Source organism: Antechinus flavipes, chromosome X, assembly GCF_016432865.1.
Source record: "Antechinus flavipes isolate AdamAnt ecotype Samford, QLD, Australia chromosome X, AdamAnt_v2, whole genome shotgun sequence".
Lineage (NCBI taxonomy): Eukaryota > Metazoa > Chordata > Mammalia > Dasyuromorphia > Dasyuridae > Antechinus > Antechinus flavipes.
The window spans coordinates 23,777,196-23,789,552 of record NC_067404.1 but is presented as its reverse complement, the minus strand read 5'-3'; the positions used below and the strand labels follow the sequence as shown (position 1 = coordinate 23,789,552).

Here is a 12,357-nt window from a genome sequence, read left to right as displayed (position 1 = left end):
CCTTGAGTGGCCGAAGTTCCTCCCCCATTCCGGCAAGTTCTAATGAGCTCTTTAAAGTCACACATCCAGAAAGAAGTAAGAGCTAGAGTAGAAAAGCCTTCTCTTCCTTCCAAGTCTAATGAGTGGCTAGCTCTTCTTAGCCCAGTGGTCTGCCTTCTTTAATGCAGCCCCCTTTTCCCTTGCCACAGTTACAGGGCTAAGGAATCATGGCATCATTCCAAATTCCTTTGGTATTGCAGGCACATGTCCCCAGAAGAGGCTAATTGAGTTCATCCCTCCTTTATACATGCTCAATTTGAAGTGCTCTGGCCAGAGCTGATTGGTGGAAGAGCTTCTCTGAATGCTGTCATTATACTTATCATAAAAGAAATTGGTTAAGTAAAAATGTAGCAAATACATATTATAGCATTAGCGCACTATTATAGCAGCCACATCTAACACAATATGTGATATATAAAATCCCTAGTCCTCTACCTCTGTTTATTAAGATAGAGGAAGTATATTTCATCGTCTCTTCCCTAAAATTGAGATGAAGCATTAGGATTCAGCTACCTCTTGGTGTTGTCTTGCTTTACATTCTTGGAGTTGTTGTGTATATTGTTCCACTTGTTATGGTCACTTCTCTGCTTGAGTTTCTACATAACTTTCCATATTTTTCTAAATTCTTTCCTCTTTGGTGTGTGCTAGTTTGTATTCACATGCCACAATGTCAACAATTTTTTAAAAACCCTGACAAAGCCTTTTCAATGTTATATTTCTATCTTATCCCATTTCTGGTTACCTACATGTTATCTTTTCTCCCAAACACTCCTCTTTTTCACTTCCTTATTGCTACTATTGCTTCCATGATACTCTCAGAGACTCATTCTTACAACCTAGTTGTCATTCTTGACTCCTCACTATCTCTCATCCCCTATATCTACTCGAGGTGTCCACTCCTGTCATGTCTACTTTCCTAACTTCTCTTATATATACTCCTCTCTTCTGACACTGTCATTACCCTGGTTCAGGCCTTCAGTCACCTCAAACCTTAACTATTATAACAGCTTTTTAGTTGATCTCTCTGCCTCAAGTCTCTCCCCACTCTATGCCATCTTCCTTTCAACTAACAAATTGATCTTTCTAAAGCATGGGTCTGATGCCACTCTCCTATTCAGTGAACTCCACTAGTTCCACCCTATTACCTATAGAATTAAATGTGAAATCCTGTTTGGATTTCAGTCTTTCATAACTTGACTCCTTCCTGAGTTTCCAATCTTCTTATATCTTCCTATCACTCGACTTTGTAGGAAGTGATTGGCCTCCATCTTCAAGCATTTTCTCTGGCTGTCCATGTGGTTCCTTCTCATCTCTGTCTTTTGGTTTCCCCTGCTTTTTTCAAGTCCCACCTAAAATACCACCTTCTACAGAAAGCCTTTACCAACCTTAGTACCTTCTGTCTGTTAATTATTTCCAATATTTTGTGTATATAGCTTGTTTGTATTTGTTTATAGGTTGTCTTCCCTTTTACACTATGAGTACTTGAGAGCAGGGGCTATCTTTTGCATTCTTTGTATCCCCAGTTCTTAGCACAGTGCCTGGGACATAATGATTTCTTTTCTTTTTTTTTTAATTTAAATTTTATTTTATTTAATAATAACTTTGTATTGACAGAATCCATGCCAGGGTAATTTTTTACAACATTATCCCTTGCACTCGCTTATGTTTCGTTTTTTCCCCTCCCTCCCTCCACCCCCCCCCCAAGATGGCAAGTAGTCCTATATATGTTAAATATGTTGCAGTATATCCTAGATACAATACATATTTGCAGAACCGAACAGTTCTCCTGTTGCACAGGTAGAATTGGATCCAGAAGGTAAAAATAACTCAGGAAGAAAATAAAAAATGCTAATAGTTCACATTCGTTTCTCAGTGTTCCTTCTTTGGGTGTAGCTGTTTCTGTCCATCATTTATCCATTGAAACTTGGTTAGGTCTCTTTGTCATAGAAATCCACTTCCATCAGAATACATCCTCATACAATATCGTTGTCGAAGTGTATAATGATCTCCTGGTTCTGCTCATCTCACTTAGCATCAGTCCATGTAGGTCTCTCCAAGCCTCTCTGTATTCATCCTGCTGGTCATTCCTTACAGAGCAATAATATTCCATAACATTCATATACCACAATTTATCCAGCCATTCTCCAATTGATGGGCATCCATTCATTTTCCAGTTTCTAGCCACTACAAACAGGGCTGCTACAAACATTTTGGCACATACAGGTCCCTTTCCCTTTTTTAGTATCTCTTTGGGGTATAAGCCCAATAGAAACACTGCTGGATCAAAGGATATGCACAGTTTGATAACTTTTTGGGCATAATTCCAGATTGCTCTCCAGAATGGTTGGATTCGTTCACAACTCCACCAACAATGCATCAGTGTGGGACATAATGATTTCTTAATAAATGCTTATTGTGTTTGTAGCAGTCCTTTTTGTGGTGGCAAGGAACTGGAAACTTAGTGGATGCTCATCATTTGGGGAACAGTTGAATAAGTGATGGTATGTGAATGTTAATGTTCTATAAGAAAATGTTCTATGTTCTAATTAATTCAGTCTATTGTTCTATAAGAAAAAGTTAGCAGAATGATTTCAGAAAGGCCTGGAGGGACTTACATGAACTGATGCTAGTGAAGTGAGCAGAACCAAGACAACATTGTACGTAGCAATAACAAAATTATGTGATGATCAACTCTGATAGATGTGGCTCTTTTCAACAATGAGGAAATTCAGGTCAATTCCAATAGACTTGTGATGAAGAATGACCAAAAAGAGATGTTCTGGGTTCTTATTGTGTTATCTTGAAAAGTACAGCATAGTCACTCTTTCCAGCAAATTCTTATAAATGTGGTAATATTCAGATCAAATCAACTACTAATAAAGTAATCTATATTTAGTATCTTTCCAACTGAAGTTAGGGTTCAGATTTTTTATTCCCTTTATAATAAAGAAATTCTCCTGATGCAAAGATTTTCTAAATCCAGGTAATCCTTCACAATTCATTTGGAGGATAAAAATTATGACTTAAAATTGGAATATATTACCTTGGAATACAATGGGCTTCCCCTCACTAGAGACCTTTAAGCAAAAAATTTTTGAATGCATTGTAGAAATGATTGTCATTTAAGTTTAGGTTGGACTAGATGACCTCTGAGTTCTCTTTTCAGTAAAGAACTTTGTGTTTATATAAATCTAGACAGCTCAAATACCTCTGAAATTGTAATGATTAATTGTTTCCTCATTTACAAAATTGTATAGGGAAGGCACTAGTCTGCTCTGAGTCAGTGTGGAGGAGGTTCACTGACCTAGAAAAACTGGGCCACAGAGAAAGCTGGCTCTGGAAGCTTGAATGGCTGACTTAGTACGCAGTGAGTTGCACCAAAATGATTCAAGTGTTAGGCCTCTAATCAGTGCTGTCATGCCAGTGCATATGGCCATGAGAATCTGCCCTGTTCATTCATCACCTCTGAGGAATTTCCTGGGCCCTTAAGTTGAATTCCAGTGAAGAAATTTTATAGATCAGTTAAAGCCTCTTAAACTGTGTCTCAGCATCAAGCACAAAGCAAAAAAACGAAATTATTGTAAATATTCTCTTGGTCACACCAAGAAAACTGTTGTGTTTGCAAACTCCAAGGGTCCTATCCCTCACTGCAATCTGTGTCTTCTCAGATTCCCAGGAGGAATCCATGGGGGATCTTCAGTTTGATTTATTAGACCTGGAAGACTACACAACCAGCCTCAAACTTCATGAAGAGAAAAACTTGATTTTCGATTTCTTTCAACCATCAATTGACTATTCAGTTTCTGAAATCATCTTCAGAAGAACTTGGTCTGCCTGCAGAACTGTTCTCTGCAAGAGAAGGCTTTGACAGAAACAGTGAAAGTAAAAAAAAATTGAATTTTGAGAAGAAAGTCCAGGTCCCCATCACCTTTGATTCATGGAAGACCTATGCTGATATGGAATGTGTCTATATGAAAAATGACTATGGAGGCTCCAATACCGATACGTTTTGCTTTTCCATTGACTTGCCTCTTGTCATTCCAACACAAGCAAAATTGAGTTCTGCATTTCCTAAAACAGTGGCAGACATGTATTCTGGGATGATAATGAGGGTCAGAATTATAAAATTGTCCATGTGCAGTGGAACCACAAAGAGTGCAGGCACAGACAACTTAAGAGGAGTGTACATTCCACCAGACACCAAAGAAGCTCTTGAGATATTGCAGAACTTCCTGGAAGGAATTTGTAATCATTCAAAAGTTTTTGATTTATGCATCAACACATGGAAGACCAAGGGAAATTTATCAATGCTCAGATTTCAATATGCAGAGCTTGTAGGTGTATCTGGTATAGTCAGTACAAATAAATAAGGAGGTGGGCCAAGGGTTGAAAAGAAGGGCAGCCTATTAGATTGCTTTTCAGGAAATCACAAACCACTCTTACTGATTTCAAATCCTAACATTCACTGTCCATTTTTTCAATACAAATATGTTATTGGTATTGCTGTATGGCAACAGAACTTGAAATATCATTACCTCTGAAGAATTAAAGATGAGTATCCCACAGAGGGTAATGAAAAAGTGCTCTGGGGCTATCAACAGGCTGTATAACATATAACCTCAAAAGTCTAAATGAAGGGGTAAAGCATGTAAGCGAGGAGGAGGGAGTAAGGAATACAATAAAAAATATATAAAGAAAGATAAATCTGAAAACCTTAATAACTCAGATCAATGCAGTGGCCAACTACAAACCCAGAGGACAGATGATAAAATGATAAAAAAAAAAACATCACATTCTGATGGAAAGGTAATATAACCCAGATACTGTTGACAGCTTGATGTCCAGAGTTCTTCACTGGCACCCTCACAATGTTTGAAGAAATCAAGAGAAGCTTCACTGAGAGAATCTCCCGGCTGGACTAGTACCACTGTAACAGAGAATGGATAAGAAAATTGTACAATAAAGAAAATATGAATAAGAATTCACTACAATATCATCCCCAACAGGAACATCTAAAGGACCTCACTGTTCACAGGGAATCTTTCCTTGACCTAGACTCTTTGCTGAATCTCCTTAAACACAGTGGCAAATACTTTTGGTGAACATGTTGTATGCTTCAACTGATATATACTTTCAGAGTGTCATTGAACAGGATTATTTCTTTTGTTGCATCATCTAAGCAAGTATGGATAGTCTTGATTTTTGAACAGGAGACTCCTTGCTATAAAAGAGCCCATAAGGAGGCATTTTATTCTATTGTCTTGAATATTTTTTACAATCAAATGAGCATTATTTGCATCTTCAGTCAGTTATCAAATTGTAAAGCTGTGCTCCATTGTTGAAAATGGGTCTTTAAAAAAAAAAAGAAAATGGGTCTTTTTGTTCCCTTGTAGAATCATATTCAATTCTCTTCATAAATTATTCTTGTTTATACACCTTTATCTTTTGACTTTGGGAATAGCATGTTTCAAGATCCCCTTTTCTTTTGATATGGTAGCAGTCAAATCTGTGTGATCCTGACTTTGATTTCTTGATACTTGAACTATTTCTTTCTGACTGCTTTTAGTATTTTTTTAAATGAGAAACCCTAGACTTTCCTTAAATTGTCCCAAAGAATTATAATTTTGAAGTTTCTTTCAGGAGGTGATTGATGTATTCTATTTTCATTTTGGCTTTTGGTTCTCATATGTCTAAGCAATTTTCATTCATGATTCCTCAAAATATGTCATCTAGGCTTTTGTTCAGGAATTGAGAGTAGAAGTGGGGAGGGTGTTCTAACTTTCAGATGATTCTTATTTATATTTTCCAAGTTGGTTGTCTGATAATGTATGTACAGATTTCTCATTCTTTTTTGTTTTAATGAAAAGTACTCCAAAAGCCTTAATGCACTTTGAAGTGTTAAGCTTTAAACTTAAGCTTCAAATAGAAAAGAGTAAAGAAAAAGCAAAGACTTCAACAGACAGTAAGGAATATGGAGGTATTCCAAAAGCTTTAGTGCTTGTATTGTAAGGTTAAATTAGGAATAGTTTTGAGTTTTAAGCTTCAAATTGTGCAACGACTTTTGGAATACCCTATATTTCTCACTGTCTCAAGGAAGTCTTTTTAGTCTGTTCTAATTTTCAGGGATTCTAATTCTTGCATCAGGGTTACTACCTTCCTTTCTAAGCTTAGTTTTCTGTCCTGTTATTTCTTCCCCTATTCTCATTTAATTTAACATTATATTTTCTATCTCTTGTTTTATTTCTTACTTGTTGCTAGATCCTTCTTTTCTCTAAAGTTCTATTTGGATTTATTGTGGAGTTTTCTTTTGAGAGGTTTACCTTTTGGGCTTCTCTCAATATGTACTGTTTGTTCAATGTGTTTAGCATTTTCTTCTGTTTACTCATATCTTCAGCCTCAGTTTCTGGATTGAGTCTCTGTCCTTTAGTTGTGGTGATAGGGTAGGCTGTTCTTGCTTAGTCTTTGATGTGATGGCTAAGACAGGGTCCTGTCCTTTCCAGAAACTTCTGATTGTTAGCTATGATGGCTTTGTCATGGTGGTTTGACTTGGATCTTGGCCTCTTCTCTTTTTTTCTCTTGTAAAGTATAAAAGCCAGAGTTATCTCTGCCCCTTGTTCTAAACCTTACAGACCCCAACAAAATGTTGTTAATTGTAGGACATCTGCAAGATATAAGGTATTTTGTTGCCCAAGTGCCAAGCTAACTTTTGGTTCTGCTGTGGTTTCTGTTGTCTTTTAGATGTAGGCTGCCTGGCCACTGGACTGTCCTTGTTTCCTGCTATGATCAAGGTAGAGGCTGATGGGATGCAAGGTTAGGCAAAAGCTGCTTTTGACTCAGGTTGCCTATGTGACATCTTGGGCATGTCTTTTGCTATGGCGCAGGTCCAAATTGTCTAGGCTTAATTGTGGAGGTTGAACTATCTTTGATTCCTGCTGTTGATCTGGGTCGCTTATACAATGTGCCTTCTGCATATCTTGATTTGTATCTGCAAGTTTCTGAACATTTTCTTATGTAGCCCTTGAGTGGGTGGAGAAGCTTATAGCCCTTTCCTTTTGTTTTTCTTTATCATTGTTCATTCCACTGTTTATTTTGTGGGTTTTTTTTTTGCCCTTTACCATGAGAATTATTCTGCTCATATTATAGCCTCAAGGGGCCCATAATCTCTATAAACTTTCCAGTAAAATGCTATTTCCTTTATAAGCATCTCAGAGACTATGATGCTAGGGTCCAAGTACAGTAGTTTTATTCTCAATAAAGAAAAGTTTGTTGTAATAATTTTTATGAATATTTTCCATTAATGTTATTGTTCTATAAGAAATGATCAGCAGGATGATTTTAGAGAGGCCTGGAGAAACTTACATCAACTGATGCTAAGTGAAATGAGCAGAGCCAGGAGATCATTGTACATGGCAACATCAATATTATACAACGATCAATTCTGATGAACATGACTCTTTCCAACAATGAGATGATTGAGGCCAGTTCCAATGATCTTGCAATGAAGAGAGCCATCTACACCCAGAGAAAGGATTGTGATAACTGAGTTATATTGGGTCACAATATAACATTTTCACTCTTTTTGTTTTTGTTTGCTTGTATTTTGTTTTCTTTCTCATTTTTTTGATCTGATTGTTTTTCTGCAGCAAAATTATTATATAATTATGTATACATATATTAGATTTACCATATATTTTAACATGTTTAACATATTGGATTACTTGCCATCTAGGGGAGGGGGTGGGGGGAAGGAGGGGAAAATTTGGAATAAAAGGTTTTGCAAGGGTCAGTGTTGAAAAATTATCCATGCATATATTTTGAAAATAAAAATCTTTAATAGTGTTTTAAATGAAAGATTAAACAATGAATATTTTCCATTTTTCTTTTATTTGTAGCTTTCTTTCTATCTTCATCCCTGAACCTTTGGCACAAATTCACTTAGTTGAATGTATTGCTAAGCTTTGTATTAGTTTTATACTCCATTGTACTGATAATTGTCTGTTTTCCCCTGAAATTTTATAGACAAATTGATATTCTAATCTGGTATTTCCTTTGGCAGCCACCTATTTGTCAAATAAGAAAAATGCTTGTTTAAAATTGCACTTTGGAGGCTCTTTTGGTCCCCTTTTATCAATCAGTATACATTAGTTTAACTAATGGATGAAATTAATGTAATCTGTGTCATGTCGTTTCTGTTGTCTATTTCTCATTTTTAAATTTTTCAATAGGTTGTTTACATAATTTATCATTAAATGTTAATTGTGGGGCCTAATTATTTTTAATTTTAATTTTTCATGTTTGTGTATGTATGTATGTATGTATATATAGCTATTTTGAGATGATGTTCTTATTGTGTATAGACATCTGACTCAGGAATAACCTGTCTGTTTTAAGTTATCGCTAAGCATTTATTAGCCACCAAATTTGTGCCAGGCACTATGTGAAGCAGTGTGCATAAATAGGTAAAAACAGTCCCTTCCCTCAAAGAAATCACAATCTACTGAATCTAATGTCTTTCCATATCTATTAAAATATAGTCAGTTTCATTCTTTGGATGTTGTTTGTTGCTTACCATATCCAGCACCCACCATTCTTTTTCTGAAGAAATTATTCATAATGTTAAGATTTCTATAGGTCTTTATTTAGCCTTTAGCCTTTCTCATTTTTTTCTCTTAACCACACTTACACATATATTTGTTTCTTTTCATTCCTTTTCCTTCTTTTGTATTGAAATCACCAGCATCAGAGTGTATGATCATTTGATCTGGAGAATTTTATTAATCTTTTTACAGTATTTTTCTGTCCCTTCAAACTTAGCAACTGATGTTGGCGTAATTATTTTCATGATAGTATTTTTGCAGATATTAATTAGCAATAATGCAAAACTGATTTCAGTATAACACAAGGCCCCATAAAAATATTTCTTGCAGTTTGGGGATTCTAATAAAGCCCACTACTCCACCTCCTTTCTTTTCCTCTTTGATGAGTACCTATGACCTTATATTTAACCAAAATTTGAATGTTTTGATTGATATGATTCAACTCTTCCAGCAATATACGGATTCATTCATCAATTGGACAGGGAGTTCACATTGAGAAGAACACAAGTTAAATTAAAGTTGGTTGATAATCTAAAAACTTTGTTACACTTAGGACTCCCTGGCTGTAGGAATGGAAGAAGAAGGCAGCACAAACCAAAATTAGCCTCCATTTTTTCTCTATTTTATGGATTGTCATGATCAAAAAGATTCATCACAGTGTGATCAACCTACTGGAGATGTAACCCCTTTCTATTGGGCTGTGCTGGCCTTTGGAAAACATAAATAACCTATTCCTTGAGTTATATTCAAAGTCAGAATTTGCACTCTGCTGTCATAATATGAAACTAGAGTCTCCTGCATGTTAGGATATGGAATCTAAATAGGACTTTTTTTTCTCTCCAGAGCTTTATTTAAATTAATATTTCAAGTAAATAAAATGTTTGGATTTTTTTTATAAATCCAATTTTAACATACACAAATACCTGAGATTCAGCATTTCTTTTCCTGGATTTTTTCAATTTCTAGCACCTTCACCTAAGCCATGATGTTCTAAAGATATAAATTACATTTACAGGTCCATTTTACAAAGAGGTAGATTTCAACTTGTTTTAAGGAACAACTTTAGTCAGGATGCGAACCATCCAGACCCACCTGCATAATTCAAAAAGGTGAATTCCCTCTTCCACAAGCATTTATGTGAAGTCTTGAAGATATAATTATTAAATGAAAAATACTCTCTTCTCACAAGAAGCTTTGGTTCTATGTAAATAATCAAGCAAAGGTAGATGACCAGCAGTCAAAGTTTTATAGTGAGAATTCTTACTTCTTATTCAGGAAGATAAGGAACTGACTCCTTGTGCATAATGTGGTTTAGTGGAAAGAATCTAGGCTTCAAAGCAGAAGACCTGGCTTCACTTCCTACTTCTGCTGCTTCCAAACCATATGACCTTGGACAACTCATTTTACCCTACTGAATGTCAATATCTTTCTGTCAAATGGTGGCAATCATTGTTATGTATTAATGCAATCCTTAATGTTCTTATGAGAGTTACATCCTTTAAATGTGCTTCTTGAATTGCAAAGGATTATGATAATAGATATACAGCTCAAAGACACCTTAGAAATATACCAATCATGGGACCATAAGTTGAAAGCTGAACAACTATCTAGTCTATCATGTTCTCTGGTTCCAAATCCATTGCTGTTTCCACTGACCCAGCTATGTACTGGTGACTCTTAGAATAAATGAAAGTATGCTTAGGGAAGTCTAAGTCATCTTAAACGAGAAAAGAATATGTTAAAAGGAGAAAGTGACTCTTTTCAGGAAAAGATAATGATAAATGTTGGAGGAAATGTGGCACACTGATGGCTTGTTGGTGCAGTTGTGAACTGGTCCAACCATTCTGGAGAATAGTTTAGAACTGTATCCAAAGGAATATCAGGCTATGTGTATCCTTTGATCCAGCAGTGTCTCTACTGGGTCTGTATCCCAAAGAGAACATAAAAAATGGAATGGAACCCACATGTGCAAAGGTGTTTGTAGCAGCCCTTTTTTGTAGTAGCAAGAAACTGGAAAATGAGTGAATGCCCATTAGCTGGGGAATGGCTGAATAAGTTATAATTTCTGAATGTAATGGAATATTATTGTTTTATAAGAAACAATCAGCAGGATTATTTCAGAAAGTCCTTGAGAGACTAACATGAACTGATGCTAAATGAAGTGAGTAGAACCAAGAGAACATTGTACACAGCTACAATATTATGTGACGATCAACTGTGATGGTTGTGGCTCTTTTCAACAATGAGGTGATTAAGGCCAATTCCAATACACCAGTGATGGAGAGAACCATCTGCATACAGAAAGATGACTGTGGGGACTGAAGCAGAATCACAACGTAATATTTTCACCTGTTTTGTTATTGCTATTGTTTTCTTGCTTGTTTTTTCTTTCTCGTTTTTCTCCCATTTGATCTGATTTTTCTTGTTACAGCATGATAAATGTGGAAATACATTTAGAAGAATTGCATGTGTTCAACTTATATTGGATTATTTGCTGTTTAGGGGAGGAGGTACATGAGCAAGGAAAGAGAAGAAATTGGAACACAAGTTTTTTTGCAAGGGTAAGTGCTGAAAAACTATCTTTGCACGTATTTTAAAAGTTAAAAAGTTATTAGTATAAGAAAAGAAAAAACAGAAAGTGCGTCTCTGAAACACCAAAGCATCTGACCAATTCACTCATCTGAATCACTTATCTAGCCCGCACTAACTACTGAATTACTATAGTTATTGCTTGTTTGGTTATGCAGGCCAATATTTTTCTCCCCAAAATAAATCATTGCTTTAGTTTCTTGGAATTAAAACAAAGGCATACTGCATTTTTTATTTCCTTCACAGGCTAACTGTACAATATTTCGGAGTCCAATTCTTTTTGTACAGCAAAATAATGGTTTGGACATGTATACTTATTTTGTATTTAATTTATACTCTAATATATTTAACATGTATTGGTCATCCTGCCATCTAGGGGAGGGGGTGGGGGAAAGAAGGGGAAATATTGGAACAAAAGGTTTGGCAATTGTCAATGCTGTAAAATTACCCATGCATATAACTTGTAAATAAAAAGCTATTAAAATTAAAAAAAAAAATAAAAAAGGAAAAAAAAAGGCATATTGAATTACCTGAGGACCTTTCAAGATTCTGGAAAGGTGATTATACAGATGTCCAGTTTTTTCAAATGTACCTCTTTGTGGAAGTTTTTCCCCCCTAGAGATTTTATGAGAAAGCACATTTTTTCTTCCAGATATGTACTTCTAGGATCTACTTGTCATTTTCTCCTTTTGCTCCTACCCCTATGTACACACAGAACATTATAAGTATTGGAATGTTCTAGTATATCACCATGTCACCCATACCTTTTCACAAAGCTGCAATGTGGCCTAAAGGTCAAGATTTGTGGAATTATCATTAGTGCATTGAAGAAAAGCTTTATTTCCTTAAATCTTAGTGAGCAGGGAGAAGGGGGTGCTAAGCAGGGGAATTTCTAATCAATTTTATGACTGTCACTCAACTTTATGAGATTACAGAATATGGATTTTTATCTGAAGTGCACCTTTCATGGTGATAGGCACATGTCATGATAACTTGCTAAGAGGACCCAAAGAGTTCCTCTGATTGGTTCTCAATGACTGAAGCTGCCTATAAAATTTTTAGTAGCTGAAAAATAAGATAAGAAAAATCCTTGTTAAGATGAACACTGTTCCCCATGATAGAAGTTGGTTGA

The 12,357-nt window shown here is 35.7% G+C and overlaps 1 pseudogene; it reads left to right on the top strand.

The window, feature by feature from the left end:
• The first annotated feature begins 206 nt into the window (after positions 1-206).
• On the top strand, positions 207-4,377 carry LOC127543114 (protein phosphatase 1 regulatory subunit 3C-like; annotated as a pseudogene).
• The last annotated feature ends 7,980 nt before the right edge of the window (positions 4,378-12,357 follow it).